The sequence below is a fragment of the Chinchilla lanigera genome, unplaced genomic scaffold, assembly GCF_000276665.1.
Source record: "Chinchilla lanigera isolate Chin_1 unplaced genomic scaffold, ChiLan1.0 scaffold00007, whole genome shotgun sequence".
NCBI lineage: Eukaryota > Metazoa > Chordata > Mammalia > Rodentia > Chinchillidae > Chinchilla > Chinchilla lanigera.
This window is the reverse complement of record NW_004955408.1, coordinates 28,939,644-28,955,791: the sequence shown is the minus strand read 5'-3', so window position 1 is coordinate 28,955,791 and position 16,148 is coordinate 28,939,644. Positions and strand designations below refer to the sequence as shown.

General features: G+C 49.3%; 1 long non-coding RNA gene across 1 annotated transcript; it reads right to left on the bottom strand.

The window, feature by feature from the left end:
- Positions 1-11,209: 11,209 nt before the first annotated feature.
- Positions 11,210-13,303, bottom strand: LOC106147269. The gene is made up of 3 exons (XR_001232083.1): positions 12,959-13,303; positions 11,979-12,113; positions 11,210-11,315 (listed from the first exon to the last, which is right to left on the bottom strand). It is a non-coding gene; the product is annotated as an uncharacterized LOC106147269 (long non-coding RNA).
- Positions 13,304-16,148: the final 2,845 nt, after the last annotated feature.

Genomic DNA, 16,148 nt, shown 5'->3' with positions numbered 1-16,148 from the left:
TAATGTGCAGATGATCAGAGCCGAGAGACAGAGCAGCATTCTGGTTCCACATGGCTGCAAGCCTGAGGCGCATCAGCCCCAGGCATGTATATATCATAGATTTTATCCGGTCACCACTTGGAACTGTTTGCCTATGTACACAGTAATCTAACTGGGATGGCATTTCTTACTCCAGTTTGAAATCTTCTTCCAACACCTTAAAGTGGTGTAAGTGTCCTCTCTCCCACAAAGAAAGCAGCCCACTGCCCCAGGTGAGCACAGAACACATAGATACTAATCATTTAGAAGTTGGTTCTACAGCCAACATGAGAGTCCCTCCAAGGCAGGGCCAGCAACTCCTTTAACTCTGAATCCAGCGCCCAGCATCCAGTAGGCACTCATTAAATGCTGGTGGAATAAATAAATGAATGACTGCAGAGAAGTAAGCTAATCGTTCATCAAGTTTATGGATGACATGAAATTGGGAGCAGTTTCTAGCCAGAGGTTAAAATCATAAAGCAGATTGGCTTTCCTAAATGAGACTACGGCAAGACAGAATCGGAATTGGATGACGTTCATTAAGTAACTAGTTTGAGGAAGTTGTCGCCCGGAGGATGCGCGAGCTGAGGACATAATAGCTTCTGCGCCCGTTGCAAGCCAAGCTGTGGGTGGCGGGCTGGACGAGGAGGGAAAGAGGTTGGCTATGCTGGGATGGTCATAAAAGGGGGTCAAGGTCAAATCACAGATTTGTGTCAGGTAGGATCCCAGCCTCCTTTTGCCTCCAGGAAGTCCCTCCCAGCTCTATTTTGGGAGACACAAAAGATGGAAGAGAAGCAAGAAAAAAGCAGATAAAATAGCAAAGGGAGGACAAATTGCAGTTCAGAAGCTGAGTGAAGAAATGGAGGTTGCCCAGTCTGGAAGGAAAAACCCATTTCCTCACTGGGGTGTTAATGACGGTTGCCACTCCCCAGAGTGGGGCCCACAATCCTCCTCTCTGGGGGGGACTCTGTGCTCCCCAGAGAAGAGATGGACAGTGAGACCGCGGCAGCCACCCCGCCCCCACTGCAGCCTGCAGAGCTGCCACCACCCCTGCTGTTTACGCCTTTTATCGTTTGCAATGAAAGACGATGATGTGTGTGCGCTGTATTGATTGTGCCTCTTAGATTTTTATGTCGTTGTGGAAAGCAGCAATTATGCTCGACTGCTCTGGAGGGAGCAAATGGCCCCGGGGGAGGAGGATACGCAGGGCCAGGAAGACTTAAAAAGCAGCCCAAGGGGTCTCCAGCTGGGTGGTGAGGTGGGTGTGAGGCCGGTGGGACAGGGAAGGGGAAGGATGGATAGCCCTCTGCCGCTAGCCTGGGCTGGAGGCGTTTATGAAGTGCCTGTGGTTGGCCACGTACTCATGGCTGGTGCCTTGAATCCCTCTGAGAGCCCTCCAGCGGCTTCCTTTTGCATTTAGAATGAATTCACTCTCACCGGGCGTGGTGGCGCACGCCTGTAATCCCAGCACTCGGGAGGCTGGGGCAGGAGGATCGATGCAAATTTGAGGCCAGCCTGGGCTGCAAAGTGAGCTCAAGGCCAGCCTGAGCTGCATAGCGAGACTCTGTCTCAAAAAGACAAAAATAAGTACATTTTTAAAAGAATGAATTCACTCTACTCAGCAAGTGATGCAACCTGGGGCCACCTCCATCCTCCCCTTACACACTGCACTCCGGCCACCTGCCCTTCTTCCTGAATCTCAGCTCAAGTCCCACCCCCTCAGACACCCCCATCAGGAAGACTTCCCCTCAAGCCCGAGCCCGTCTCTCTGTCACATCATTTTCTTTCTTTTCATAATTGTACTTTTTACCCTGAGAAATATTCTTGTCTATGTGAGTTATTGTTTCTCTCCCTGAAATGTAAATGCAAAATAAATACATAAGTGGTCCTCATCTCTGTCACCTCTTTGCTTTCACCTAAAGGAGTTCTTGGCACATAACATGACTATGGTGGTAGTATATGAATTGGGACTATAGTTGACTATAAGTAACAGAATACCAAACTAATACCACCGCTGGTTGTTTTTTGTTGTTGTTTTGTCTTTTTTGAGACAAGGTCTCGCTATGCAGTTCAGGCTGGCCTTGAGCTCACTTTGTAGCCCAGGCTGGTCTTGAACTCTCAACGATCCTCCTGCCTCAGCCTCCCGAGTGCTGGGGTTACATGTGTGCGCCACCACGCCCAGCTCACCCCTGGTTGTTGACACTGGGCCAATTGCTTAGCAATGGCCTCAGAAGCTGAGGAACTTTTCATCTTGCTGCCCAGTTTTTGTCAGAGGGTTACTCCTGGCTTGCCCTTCGTAGTCACAAGGTGGCTGCTGCTGCTCCTGACATCATTTGGCATTTAAAGCAAGAAGGAAAAGGAAAAGAGCCAAGTTGTGATCTAGTCAAATCTGCATCCCTTTTTATAGGGCCTTTTCCACTCCCAGAACACCCTTCACTAACAGTCCATTTCCTCTGGCCAGTTCATCGGCTGCATCTGTGTCATTTGCCACAAAGGAGATTGGCAAACTGGGCTTGCCAGGCTCCACAGCAGAGAAAAGCAAAGGAGAAGTGGGCTGGACAAGACTGTTGAGAGGGCCAACCTCATGCAGCCACAGAGAGGTGAGGTGCCTCGCCCAGGGCCACAGCCATAAACAGCAGAGCTGCGACGAGCTCATGCCTGTTTGACGCCAGAATCCGTGCCTGGCGTCACACCCTGGCGCTTCCCTCCTGGCATCCAGACCAGAGAGAGAAGGCACTAGAAGTGCTGATAGTTTACGCTAAGGAGGTGGCTGGAGCCGGGATGGATATGCCAGAAAGGATATGCCAGAAAGACCGACCCTGTGATTGGAGGGTTGAGGCTTTGAGCCACCTGATATCTACCTGATCTGGGGAGCGGGGAGGCTGGAGGTGAGGTTCAACCAAGCGGTCAGTGATTCAGTGAACTCCATCAATTGAGTTGGCATTAAAAACCCTGGCCCCAAAGCTCCAGTGAGCTTTTCTGATTCACAGTTCTCCGTATTGTCTCATGTTGATGGGCCGGGGCCATATCCTCACGCCGCAGGGACAGAACAGCGGAAGCTTTGTGTGACCCTCCCAGACCTCACCCCGGGTGCCACCCCTGCGGCTGGTCCTGACTGGCGATCATGAGTGTCTCCCTGAGTTCTCTGAGTTATTGTAACCAATTATCAAACATGATGGATAGGGAGAGCCCCTGAGTTTGTAGCCAACTGGTCAGCAGAGAGGGTGGCCCAGAAATCCCTGGACATGTGACTAGTGTCTAAAGTAGAGGACCGTGCCTCTGCCCTCTGCGGTCTGCCTGGACCCTAGGCGGTGCCAGTAGTCAGCTCACAACGCAGGTCGGCTGGCCTTGACGTGGGGAGATGATCTCAAAGAACCTGCTGTGTCCAATACAAGCACAGGATCCTTAGAAATGGAAGAGGGAAGCTAAGGGTGAGAACCAGAGAGAGAGCGGCCTGGGTGGGTGGGGGGACTCCATCCATGGAAGACCCACAAAGTTGGAAGCAGCCTTGAAAAGCTGGGAAAGACAAGAGACAAGATTCTCTTCGACTCTCGAGAAGGAACACAGCCTGGCTGACACCTTGATTTTTAGCCCAGTGAGGGCCAGTTCGGATTCCCGAACTGTAAGAGAATAAATATGTGTTGTTTTAAACATTTAAGTTTATGGTAATTTGTTACAGTAGGAAACTAGTACAAGGGTATCACTTCACTGGGGAAGTTTCCTTGGAGAATGTGACAATTATTTTCCATCCTTTGACAAGCAAGCGGTTACTGGCTTTGCTTATAAGACCATCAGGAATTTTTTTTCTTTTTTTTTTTTCTGGTTCTAGGAATCGAACTCACGACTTTGCACTTGCCAGGCAGGCGCTGTGCCACTGAGCTAAATCCCCAGCCCCAAGAATTTAAACTTTACCTGATGCATCTTTGTACACTCACAACTTCCTGGAGACCCAACAGGGACTAAGTCCTCAGTAATTTTATTCTTCACAATATTTTTGTTTTATTTTTTTAAATAGAGCAGAATTATCAAAAAAAAAAAAATAGAGCAGAATTATCTTTTGTGTATATACATATGGTCTGTGAATATTCTCACACATATTGATTCATATAACCACCACAATCAAGATCTCAAACAAAACAAAACTACAAGAAACAAAGATCTAGAACAATTCCACCACCCTACAAAACTCCCCTGACAATCACTGACCCATTTACTACCTCTATAGCTTTGTTTTTTAAAGAATGCCTTTGAAATTCAGTCAGGTTGTTGCATGTATTGACAGTTTGTTTCTTTGTACTGCAGAGAAGTATCCATTAGGTGTATGTATCACAATTTCCCTATCATCCTCTGAAGGACATATTGGTTATTCCAGTTATCAGCAATCACTCATAAAGCTACCGTGAATGTCTGTGCATTGGTTTCCACAGGAATCTGAGTTTCCATTTCTCCAAGAATGAGATTGCTAGGTCATATATGTCTACCTTTATAAAAAACTGGGCAACTGTTTTCAAGACTATGTCATTTTCAGTTCCTCCAACAATGTGTATATTCCAGTTCGTCTGCATCCTTGTCCTCACCTGATATTGTCAGATTTCTTTTTTAATCAGTTCTAACAGGTGTGTATTTGTAAATTATTGCTGTAATGGCTAAGGATGCGGAACACCTTTTCATGTGCTGTTTGCTACACTATATCCTCTTTGGTCTAGTGTGTGCTCAAGTCTTTTGTACAGTTTGTAATTGGGTTTTTTTTTTCTTTCTATAGGTTTTTAAGGAATATATATATATATATTCTAGATACAAATATTTTACTAGATATACAATTTGCAAAGATTCTTCTTCAAGTCTGTAGCTTGCCTTTTCACTCTCTTAACGGTCTCTTTCTTGGAGCAGAAGTTTTTCATTTTGATGAAGTCCAATTTATCCTTTTATGGATTGTGCTTTTAATATCATGTCTAAGAACTCTTTGCCTACTCTCAAATCATGAAGATTTTTTTCCTATGCTTGCTTCCAATTTTTTTAAGTCTATAACCTAGAGTTCATTTTTGTGTAAAAGATAAGGTTTAAGTCAAGCATGTTTTTGCCAGTGAATACAGTTTAATTTATAGATTTTATTTTTGACTATATCTCTCTGAATAGATTTTTAAGTGGTTGCCGTAGGAACTTCAATAGACATACAGTACTTAACTTTTCCTAGTCTCGGAGTTTGTGTTTGACCATTTCATGTGAAGTACAGGACTTCATCATGGTATAGTTTCTTTATTCTCTTCCTGTTATGTTTACTTTCTATATAACAGCTACACCCATTGAAAATGCAATAAGGCAATATTATAGTTCTATTTCCCACCATCAGACATATAATGAGTCCACAGGAGGAAATATAATCTATTAGGCTTATCCCAATATTTACCATTTCTATTATTCTTCATTTATTCCTGATGTTTCAAGTGTCCTTCTACTATTACCTCTTTCCACTTAGTATGAGCCTCCCAGGAACAAATCCTCTTAGCGCTCCTCCAGTTGAGAACGTTTTTATTTGACCTTCACTCCTCTGGACATTTCCTCTAAAGAACCCTGAGTTGAAGGGTTTTTTTTCTTTCAGCATATTAAGAATGTTTTTCTACTTCCTCTGGCTTCAAGGTTTCTAATTAGAAAGGCACAATCATTGAATCATTGTTTCCTTGTAGGGAATATGTCATTCATTTGTCTCTAGTTGCTTTCAAGATTTTACTCTGTCTTTAGGGTTTTTGTTTGTTTTTTTGTTTTTTTGTTTTGGTTTTTTTGTCTTTTTGAGACAGGGTCTCACTATGCAGTTTAGACTGGCCTTGAGCTCACTTTGTAGCCCAGGCTGGTTTTGAACTTGCAATGATCTTCCTGCCTCAGCCTCCCAAGTCCCGGGATTACAGGCATGCGCCACCATGCCCGGCTTCCCTCTCCTTTCAAGATCTAATGACTGTTACACTACAGGTCCTGGAGGCTCTGTTCATTTTTCCCCAGTCTTTTTCTCTCCATTGTTTGGATTAGATGACTTCTATGGGTCCAACTTTAAGCTTACTGACAACTTTCTTTATCATGATGTGACCATTCTTCTACTGAGCATAGCAGGTGAGGTTTTAAAATTTTCAGTCAGTATATTTTCTAGTTCTAAATTTCTATTTGTTATTCCTGATATTTTTTATTTCTTGGCTGAGACTTTATAACTTCATTTCAAAAGCATTTGCCCTTATATATTTGGGTCATTTTATAATAGCTGATATAAAGTCTTTGCTTGACATCTTAGCAAAGGCATCTCAGCACTGGCTTTCCCAAATGCCTTGAGATTTTCCTGCTGCTTCCTTTACAGAGTAATTTTTGGCATTTTTCTACTAGCAGCCAAGTGATGCTCCAGGTCAGGTCTTTCATTTCTACTAACTTCCTATGGGCTGTAGTACAAATATAATTCAATTGTCAAGGCTTTTGCAGCACTGTTTTCAAGCTGTCCCATATGTGTGCCACCCTATGTCCAGCCAGGAATTTGGCTGGTTAGGATCATATCATATACAGTTTGGGGGTGATCCTAGGAGTTCCCAAACAATTTAAGGAGTCACTTTTCCCAGCTCTTTCTTCTCCATACTTTCAAGTTCACTGAAGTTCCTCATTTGCAGGTCAGAAATCTGGGTTTTATGCATTTCCTCTCCACCGTGCACTTCCTGTGACTTCATGTCTAAGCCAGGCAGCAGAGCTGGTAAAGCAGCAGGGAGGTGCCCACTCTCACAGACCAGCCTCCTCAGCTGCAGAGGAAGGGTCCCCTCCCTTGCAGTTTCAAGTTCTTGCTGCCGCTGGCAGTGCCATACGACTGCTTGGGGGATGGGGTTGTGGAGAATGGAAATGAGAAGAACAAAAAAAAGTAAAAAGAAAAATAGGAAACTTCTGTATACTCTCTGAGCAATAGAACCCTTTCTTGGTTGTTCAGCCAAAATCAGAGGGTTTTTCCTGGAGCTTTCTGTCTTGATGTTAATACTCATTTCAAGGTTTTGGGCTGCATTGAATTCAGCCCAAGGGATGCAGGAAGGAGAAAACAAAAAGAATAGACTTATCACTGAACTGCTCTTACTCTGACATATTGTCTTCTTTTCAGAGACTTCAAAGAGCTAATTCATGCGTTCAGTTCAGGTTTTAAGCTGCATTCAGGGGAGAGACACAGCGGACTGTGTTTACTTCATCTTACCTGCGACCAGAACCTCCCCAGTAATTTTTAACAGGTTTGATGTGTGCATTCGTGCACCATGCTGAAGCCATCAGTATGGCCCCTTATTCAGGGACATGAACAACGTTTTGGGCTCAACCGCTGCAGAGTTTGAACCCGCTGACCCTCTCTCTAGCTGTGTGATCTAAGCTAGACTCCAAAAATATATGATCTGCAGTTTCCTTTCCTGTGAAATAGGGACAGTTGTAGGAGTGTGGTGAGGATGAAGTACAATACTAAAGTTCATTATCTGGGAACCCAACACAAAGGTACTCTTGGTGTTACGGTGCTAACGTGATAGCTGCTCTTGCTGTTACTATAATCCCTTATCTTGTTGCAAGTGAAGTCCTGGAGTTGCAATCTACTGACACAGAGGCTGCCCATAGTAAGCAAAAGAGGAAGCTGTATTTGGGGCTCCCAGAATCCATGGGAGCTGGGGGTCAAGGTCTCAGAACATCAGGGCCTGAAAGCTGGCGTAAGGCTCTCAGCTGAGGTCACTCCCAGCGCCATGGTGTGGGACAAGCTACCATCAGGCTTCCACTGTGGGAGGTGGCACCATCTGCCTTCCCGTGGAGCCTACACTCAATGAAAGCGGGGAAATGGGTACAAATAAGAGAGGAAATGGGCACAAATAAGCAAGAGGAGGTGGAGGATTCTGGAAAGTCCTGTATACTGTCTTGGTTACTTTCTCGTTGGGACAAAATACATCATACCCACAAATTAAGGAGGAAATGTTTATTTTAGCTCAGTTTGTAGTGGTTTCAGTCCGTCGTCGGCTGGTTCCAAGGCAGGACATCATGACAGAGGGACATCAAAGAGGAGAAACAATTCATGGTGTGGCAGGCAGGGGGAAGGAAGCAGCAGCCTGCCTTTCTTCTTTCCTATTATACTCCTTCCAGGCTACAAACCTATTGTTTGGTGCCATCCACACCCAGGGTGGGGCTTCCCTCTTCAGTAATCTCATCACCCCCAACTACGCTAAACCAGCCAGTGGGCTGGTCCATTTATCATGTGCCCGTGATCCAGTATCATACACACATGATCCAGCCACTTCCCTAAAGCCCCACCTCTGAGCCCATAAGGCTTAGGAGGGACATCTAGATATAAACCATAATACCCCCTAAAACTCTTCCCTTTTACTACATACAATCAGACATAGATAGTTAAGCTAATTTTTTAACAGCTCAGTCTTCTCACCTGTAAAATAAGGCGAGTAGTAGTGTGAACTGAAGATCTGAGCAGCAGTATGAACTGAATAGTATCAGCAAAGAATTATAACTCAAAATCGAGCACTGAGCTCAATTATAAATTATTATTATCACACGTGGCTGCTCAGTCAATCCATCCTCACAGCTCCCCCTGGGTGTTATCGACCTTGCTCTCTGGGTGGACAAACTGACAGGGATGCATTGATTGGGCCAAGGACACACCAGCGCCTTGCACTGAAACAGGCAGGGTCGGCTGCCTTGCAAGCTGGTTTGATTCCTTACCAATGTTACTGTAATCAAGGTGGGTGGTCAGAGTGCCACTAATACTGGGCCAGGTACCCAGTGTATGCCACTGACCACAACGGATGGTAGCCACAGGATGGCATTTGGGGGAGGAGGGTCTTATAAGGCAGGAAATGTGGGAGCTCCCTCTACCTGAGATCTTGCATACATTGGAAGCCAAATGCTGCGCCGGGGGCTCCCTCGTGTGTGCAAAGCGTGTCTACTCTCAGCACACATGAAAAATATTTGAAAGAGACTGTCAAGATGAGAAATCTGTTTAAGAACCCACCTACTTGAGGCCTAGGGAATAAGAGAGGGTCCCCATAGGGCCTGTGGATTCTGAGGGTTGGCAAGAGGAGCCCTGAGCTAACCAGGTACCATGGTTCCTTGGAGCGGGGTGGGGGGGAGGTACAGCTGAGCTGCTGGAAGTCAGGAAGCCTGGGCCCCAGGACAGAGAGGGTCTAACCAGGACCCACCACAGGGTGGCAGATGCTGGTGTTCAAATGACACTCATTTTCTTCCCCTTTTTTTTTTCCACTTGAGAAAATGCTGTAGCCAAACAGCCTATGGAACAGCAAGATTGATTGTGTCGCTCTGGCCTTTGAGGGAAGAAGGGGAAAAAATCAAATTATTGGACAGGGTCCTTTTAAGGAGTTGCTGCTTTAATTTATTTTCTTATATTTTGTCAATAGCTGTTGTTTTTTTCTTAAACAAGTGCAGCACTTAATAAATGGATCTTGCTTGGGCAAAACAAACACAGCCATTCCATACTTTTCTTTCCTTCTAAAACTTACTTAAAATGTGGTGACAGATCCACAGGGCCTGGCTATCACTGGAAGACTGACAGGCCAGGAGGGACAAGAGCAGTGCAGGAGGAGGACTAGAGCAGCTGGACAAACAATCGCCTCCCAGCCAAGGCCCCGGAGCCTGTGGAGGCTTCAAAATCACCGGGGGTGGGGGAATTTTTAAAACTGCAAGTTGCCCACCAACCCCTCTAGAGTCTGGTTAATGGATCTGGAGTGGGTCTTGAGACTGGTTTTTAAAACTCAGGTGACTGGGTAACAAAAGCAGCAGCCGGCTCAAACCCCAGCCCCTCAGCCCAGCCTTCCTGAACCCCTGGCTGATCTCACTTCTAAGTCCCTAGACTCCTCCAGGGACCCCAGACTCCACACTGCTGCTTCCTTGACCTGCAGTTCATCTTCTCAAATGGGAAAATCTCATTCAGCCTCACAGCTGGGCCGGGGCTGGTCACCGAAAATGTATTTATTCCCCGCCTTTATGTGCCAGCCCTTGTGCTGTGTTGGGTGGGCGGGGCGGGGGTGTCGGGAAGGGGTGCCCTCCAGAATCCCACAGGCCAGCTGACCCAGAGAGCAGAGCACCCCTCAAACCCAGCTCTTCCCTGGGGTCCAGCGGCTGCTCGGTGGGTTCAGAAGCAGGAGAGCTGTGGCTAAGAAAGGGGGCGGGCCCCTTCTCAGTGAGGCCACAGCCCACCTCTGCCTCGGAGAAGGCTGCCTCGTGTTGACAGCCAGCTTTGCACAAGAAGCCAGCAAGTCAGATCTCCCCCTCCCCCACCACCACCCCGCTCCCGTTTTTAAACGTAACACCAGTTTGCTTCGCATGCACCCTCCCTGGGGTCCATGCACACCCCGCCTGCCTGCTTGGCGCCCCCTGCTGCTGGGTCCCGGCCTATCAAACCCCTTCGATCTCAAGAGCGCAGCGCAGACCCAGTCTCCGCGTGGAGAACCGAGCTGTGGAGCCCGCGAGACAGGGCCAGTGTGTCGCCCCGCTTCCAGGGGCTACTCCTGTGACGCCCTCCTTGGCTGTCCCTGGAACCAGCTGGCTCAGGCGCGTCCCCGCGACCGCTCCCCTGACCCTTAAGCCTGAGCCGGCTGAGCGTGGCGGGATTCGCAGTTCCGCCACTGTCCGGGGGCCACGCCGCAGGAGGGCCCAGGCTGGTGGGTCTCTCCCCCGCTGCGGCGTCTCCCGGGAACCGCGCTCGCCCTGCTCCGTAACAGACTTAATAATGAACTGCAGCAGAGCAGAGTGGGGAGGTGGGAGGTGCGCGTAAGGAGGCTGAGGGCTGTGACTGCGGGATCCAGGCGAGGAGGCAATGAAGCAGGAGCTGGGGGCTCCGGACGTCCCATCTCCTGAGCTGAGGCGGCTCCGGCCTGGAGCAGAGCTACAATATAGCCTCCATCGGTCTAAAGCAGGAATGTATTTTGTTGGTCCTGCCGCGGTTTGAGTTTTTGCTTTGTTTTGTTTCGTTTTTCTTTATCTTTTAACCCAGAACCTTCGCGCTGAGCTACATCCTCAATCCTTCCTCCCTCCTTCCTTACTTCCTTCCTTTTTAAATTTTATTTTGAGACAGAGCTCGCTAAATTGCCCAGGCTGGGCTTGAACTTGCAAAATCCTCCTGCCTCAGCCTCCCAGAGTGCTGGGATTACAGGCGCGCACTATCATGTATGCCACCATGCCCAGCTCCTGCTGTTTTCCATGCAGGTCCCGCCTCCTGGTACCTTGGGTCCATCTCCCCACGCCCTGTACCTCTTGTGTCTTCGCTCACACATGCCCAGCATCCAGGAGACCTGCCGGCCCATAGAGCAAGAGGGTATGAGTGGACCGGCTTTGGGGCAGTGGGGAGAGGCCTGGGGGACAAGTGTGCCCCTCCCAGCTAGGGTGAGGGGTTGGGGGCTAGGAAAGCCAGTTTGCCCCAAGTGGACTCAGGATCCCAGGCAAGGCAACTGTGCCTCCCTTCTGAGGGGCAGCAGTGAGACCCACAGTGACCCCTAACCACCTGCACCCCAGCCTGGAAGACAACCCCTCCTTACTCCTGCAGCAGAGATCTGGACAGTCAGGCCGGGAGCCTCTCAGGGTGCTGAAGGAGGGTCCCACACACTCCAGTGGGACAGAATGTTTGCCTTAAAGTAACATTTACAACATTGGCCATAGGAAGTGACGGGGTCTCCAGCAGTCAGAAGGGCGTGTGGTAAAGAATGGATCCTAGACCAGGAGCGACTGGGGTCACATCGGCAGGAGCCAGTGTGGGGGGCCTGTAACCTCTGGGAAGGTGGACACAGGCTTGAGGTGCTCTGGGCCATGATCTTTGCTGGACCTTCCCCTGCTTTAGGGCAACACTGGTGAGAAGGGAGGGACTTGAGGAGACCCCGAATTGACCAGATTTGTAGTGCATTCTAGTAGAGTTAGAAATGAAGCTAGTCTTTAAAGATCTGAGAACCATGTCTACTCACCTTGGAAACTCTGCCTGCTGCTGCCCTTGGTGTCTGGGGCACGGGAACTTTCTAGGTCTCTGTGTGGTGCTGGACTCTGCCCTGGGACTGAGGGGGCAACAGTGAGCATACAGACAAGGCCGCTGCCCTTGGACCCTGGTATGAGAGGAGGAGGAAATGTGGTCAATACTGAGGTTAAAAGTGACTGCAGGAGTAAGCACGGTTAGGAATAGGAAGCAGAGGACCCTGGGCAGGACTTTGGGGGACTTTGGAGAAGTACCCAGAAGGTCCCTCCACCAAGGGGTTCCTGGGTTGAGTCTCCATTGTGAAGAAGGAGCTGACAGTGAAGGTCAGTGGAAAAGGCATTTCCAGGGGAAGAAACAGCAGGTGCAAAGGGACTGAGGCATCTTAGGCTTAGCACAAAGAGAACGGGAAGAAGAGGGCCTGGTGGGCCATGTAATCATTGCACAGCCACCTAGGGGAGGGCCAGTCTTTCTTGACCAATTGCTCCAACAAAGGTACAAAAATATAGTCCTGAGCTGGCCCAAATCACCTCATCACATATCTTAGCTTTATACCACCATAATGACATGCCTGAGGCAATTAATTTATAAAGAGAAAAGCTTGTTTTGGAAGTTCTAAAACAAGACAAGGTGGCCTCATCACTCGGGACCTCTGGTGAGGGTGGCATATCATAGCACAAGTGTGTGCCAGTGAAAGCTGCTCACCTCATGAGCCAGGAAGCAGAGAGAGAAAGGTCCAGCTGGGGTTCCATGACCCCCTTTGGCCACCCAGCGACCCAAGGGACCTCTCACTGGGTCTCTCCTCTCAAAGGTTCTATCGCTTCCCAAAAAGCGCCATTCTGGGGCCAAAGCTTTACCACAGGAGCCTTTGGGAGACAGCAGCACACCTGAAGCCAGAGGGAGGGCAGAGCCAGCCCGGGGGGGGAGTTTCCTAAATCAGAACAGCGGCCCAGAGTGGTGTGGGTCGGGAGAGCCCACCTTGTTTGGGGTGAGCACACAAAGGCTCAGGGAACCCCAGAACTGATTCCTGCTCCCAAGTCCACTGACGCTGGCCTGGCGCTGCGCTCTCCGTGCAGCCCTCAGTCCCTGACAGAGGAGGCTGGTGCTGATGCAGGTGCCAGATTTCTCCAGGCTTCTCCTGTGAGGTCTCCCACGGTCCCTGCCTGCCTCTAGCTTATACAGCTCTCACCTGCTCTGCTGTTCTCTCCCCGCAGCCTCACTCAGTGAGCAGGGAGCTCCTAGGCGCAGAAAGATGCAGGGGCCCCTCACTCTCTCCGGGACTCCCTAGCCTGCCAGCCCTGGACTTGCGAGCCGCAAGGCGGAGGGTCCTGCGAGGACAGTGCGGAGGGCACCCACCCGCATGGCCCAGGGAGCAGGTGGGAGAGCCCTGCTGTGGCCGCCTCGGCGGTGACCTCACAGAGTGCTCCAGTCCCTGTCCTGAGTCACTCACACCACAGACGGCGAGCATGAATGTTCAGGCCACTCACGCACGCACGCCAAAACCACGCCTTCATTTTCCTGTTACGTATTCGTTTCTATTTCCAGCCTCCATTTTCTGCCTAGCAGCAGAAATGAAGTCTCGGTCATCTCAGCGTTTTGGTTTATTTAGACTCTGTTCCTTCAGGCTTCCTTTCCCCCTCCTGCTCTGTCCCCGGCTTCCAGCAAATGTGAGCGGTGTCACAACATCAGGAGGGGTGGCAGATGGGTCACGGGTCGGTGTCATCCCCACTGGTTCCCCAAGATATACGCTAGGACGTCTGGTTCTTGGCCGTCATCTCTCTTCTGCCTTGGCAGCGGAGTAGGTGTCTGTGTCCCCATCTGGTCTCTGTTTGTAAGGGCCGAGGCAGTTCTGGCTGTGACCTCCCCTCATCAACAACGGGGAGGCCCCTCGAGGCCCTCCTTGGGAGCAGAGCTGTTCTCCTCGGGGCCTTGGGGTTCGAGTACTCACTAGGCTGCCACACTGTCCCCATACCTCACAGGGCATGGGGTACCTGGGGGCCTCACCCTCCAGGAAATAAGATCCAGGCACCCCTGACCTCAGATCTCCAGTGCAGCTTCGCTCAGGTCTTAACTTTCCCTCAGACCCACCTAGGGGTTTGGGAGCCCCGAATGTGAACCCCACACCCATCCCCACACTTGTAACACAGGAAAGCTCCAGGGGGCCCCCCTTCACTTATTTCACCCCTCACATTCTCCTCTTCCCCACCACACGGAATTGTTAACCTTTATCTGTCTGTGCTGAGCGGGTGGTGTCCCCAGTCTGCGGTCTGAGATAGGCTCTAGATGCGATTTCTCTGATTTCCCTTTGCTTTTCTGTGTAGCCTTGCGTCCCTCAGGGCGGGGGCCTGGCTGCTGTGAGTCAGAGAAATGTGATGGGGCAAAGAGGGGGTGGCAGGCACCCACTGCCCACACTAGGAAGGGCTTCACAGTGTCACCCCCACCTCAGGCTGAGATGAAGTAAACCAAGCAGGTTGAGGCCACACTGTGTGCCAAGAGCTGGAAGGGACAGCCAGTTGGGCGGGGAGGGGCCGCAGAGGCTGGTGCCTGTCTGTGGGGCAGGTCTGTGAAGGCACCTGGGGTGTCTGGGAATCGCAGGGAGAGAGGGGAACTCAGAAGCACCATCTAGATCTAACCGATGAGCAGCAGTCCCTCCAGGGCTCCCAAGCGGGAGGACAGATGTGCGGAGTCCAGAGAGTGGGCTCATCCCCCTGGTCCCATCAGAAAGTGTCACCTGGCCCCTGGTGGGCTCCCACACAGTGAGCCTCTCAGAGGCACTAGGGGCATTGCTCAAGTATCTTTTGTTTGTAAGTGACCAGATGCCCCCGTGACTCATCACAAGAGGAAATACGCTCACTCACAACTGAAGAGCCAGAGTGGCATTGCTGGAGGCTCCACATCCCAAGGTCAGCTCAGGAAGCGGCCTGAAGCTGTTTGCACAGTCAGGCTCCGACTGAAACGAAGCCTACCCAGAGTAGCACTGATGTGGGAGTGGAGAGCAGGCTAGTCTCTCCCTGGATAAACTCTCAAGGGCTCTGGAGCCCAGAGGTGACCAAGCTCTGTGACTAGCTTTCAAAGTTACCTCAAAAAGAAACTCTTGCCAGGCGTGGTGGCGCATACCTGTAATCCCAGCACTAGAGAGGCTGAGGCAGGAGGATCGTTGCGAGTTTGAGACCAGCCTGGGCTACAAAGTGAGCTCAAGGCCAGCCTGAACTGCATAGTGAGGCCCTGTCTCAAAAAGACAAAAAAAACAACTCTTCTCACCTCAAATGAATAAAATTAAAAAGTCAGACCACAACTAGTACCGGTGAGAAATGTGGAGACCTCAGCATTCGTGTTCACAGCTAGTGGGAATGAAAAATGGTATGTACCCCTGCATTGGAAGAGTCTGGCAGTTTCTCAGTTACCAAGCAACCCAGCAGCTCTGCTCCTAGGTATGTACCCAGAACTGAAAACATATGTATACAGGAATGTTTATAGAATCATTATTCATAAAAGTAAAACAAGCTAAACAGCCCACAATCTGATGAATGGATAAAAAAAAGGTGGTCTTTCCATACAGTGCAATACCATTCAGCCTTAAGAGGAATGATGTCCTGACACATGCTCCAACATGACTAAACTTTAAGGACATTCTCCAGGTAAAAGAAGCCTAACACAAAATATCACATATTATATGATTCCACATGATGTCCAGAAAGGGAAATCCACAGCAACAGAAAGTAGATTGGTGACTGGGGATTATATCAGTCAGCTTCAAGTTACTATAACGAAATACCTGTGGCAATTAACTTGAAAGGTTTATTGAAGAAAGGTTTATTTAGCTCACAGTCCTGCAAGTTCCACCTCAAAGTTACTTTGTTGCCTCTGGCCAAGGCCGCACATTATAGCAAGAGCACATGATGACGCAAACAGCTTCCTACATTAGCCAGGAAGCAAAAAGGAGGGGGAGGGTCCCTACAGCCTCCTTCAAGGGCACACGCTCAATAGCCTAAAGATTTCCCATACAACCCTACCTCCCACAGGTCCACAGTACTTCTCAAAAGTGCCACCCTGAGAACAAGGCCTTTGGAGGACATTATCCACTTTCAAACCATGGCAGGGAACTAGGAAGGTGATAGCTATAGGGTTTCTTTTAGAGGTGATGAAATGTTCTAAATTTACTGCAATT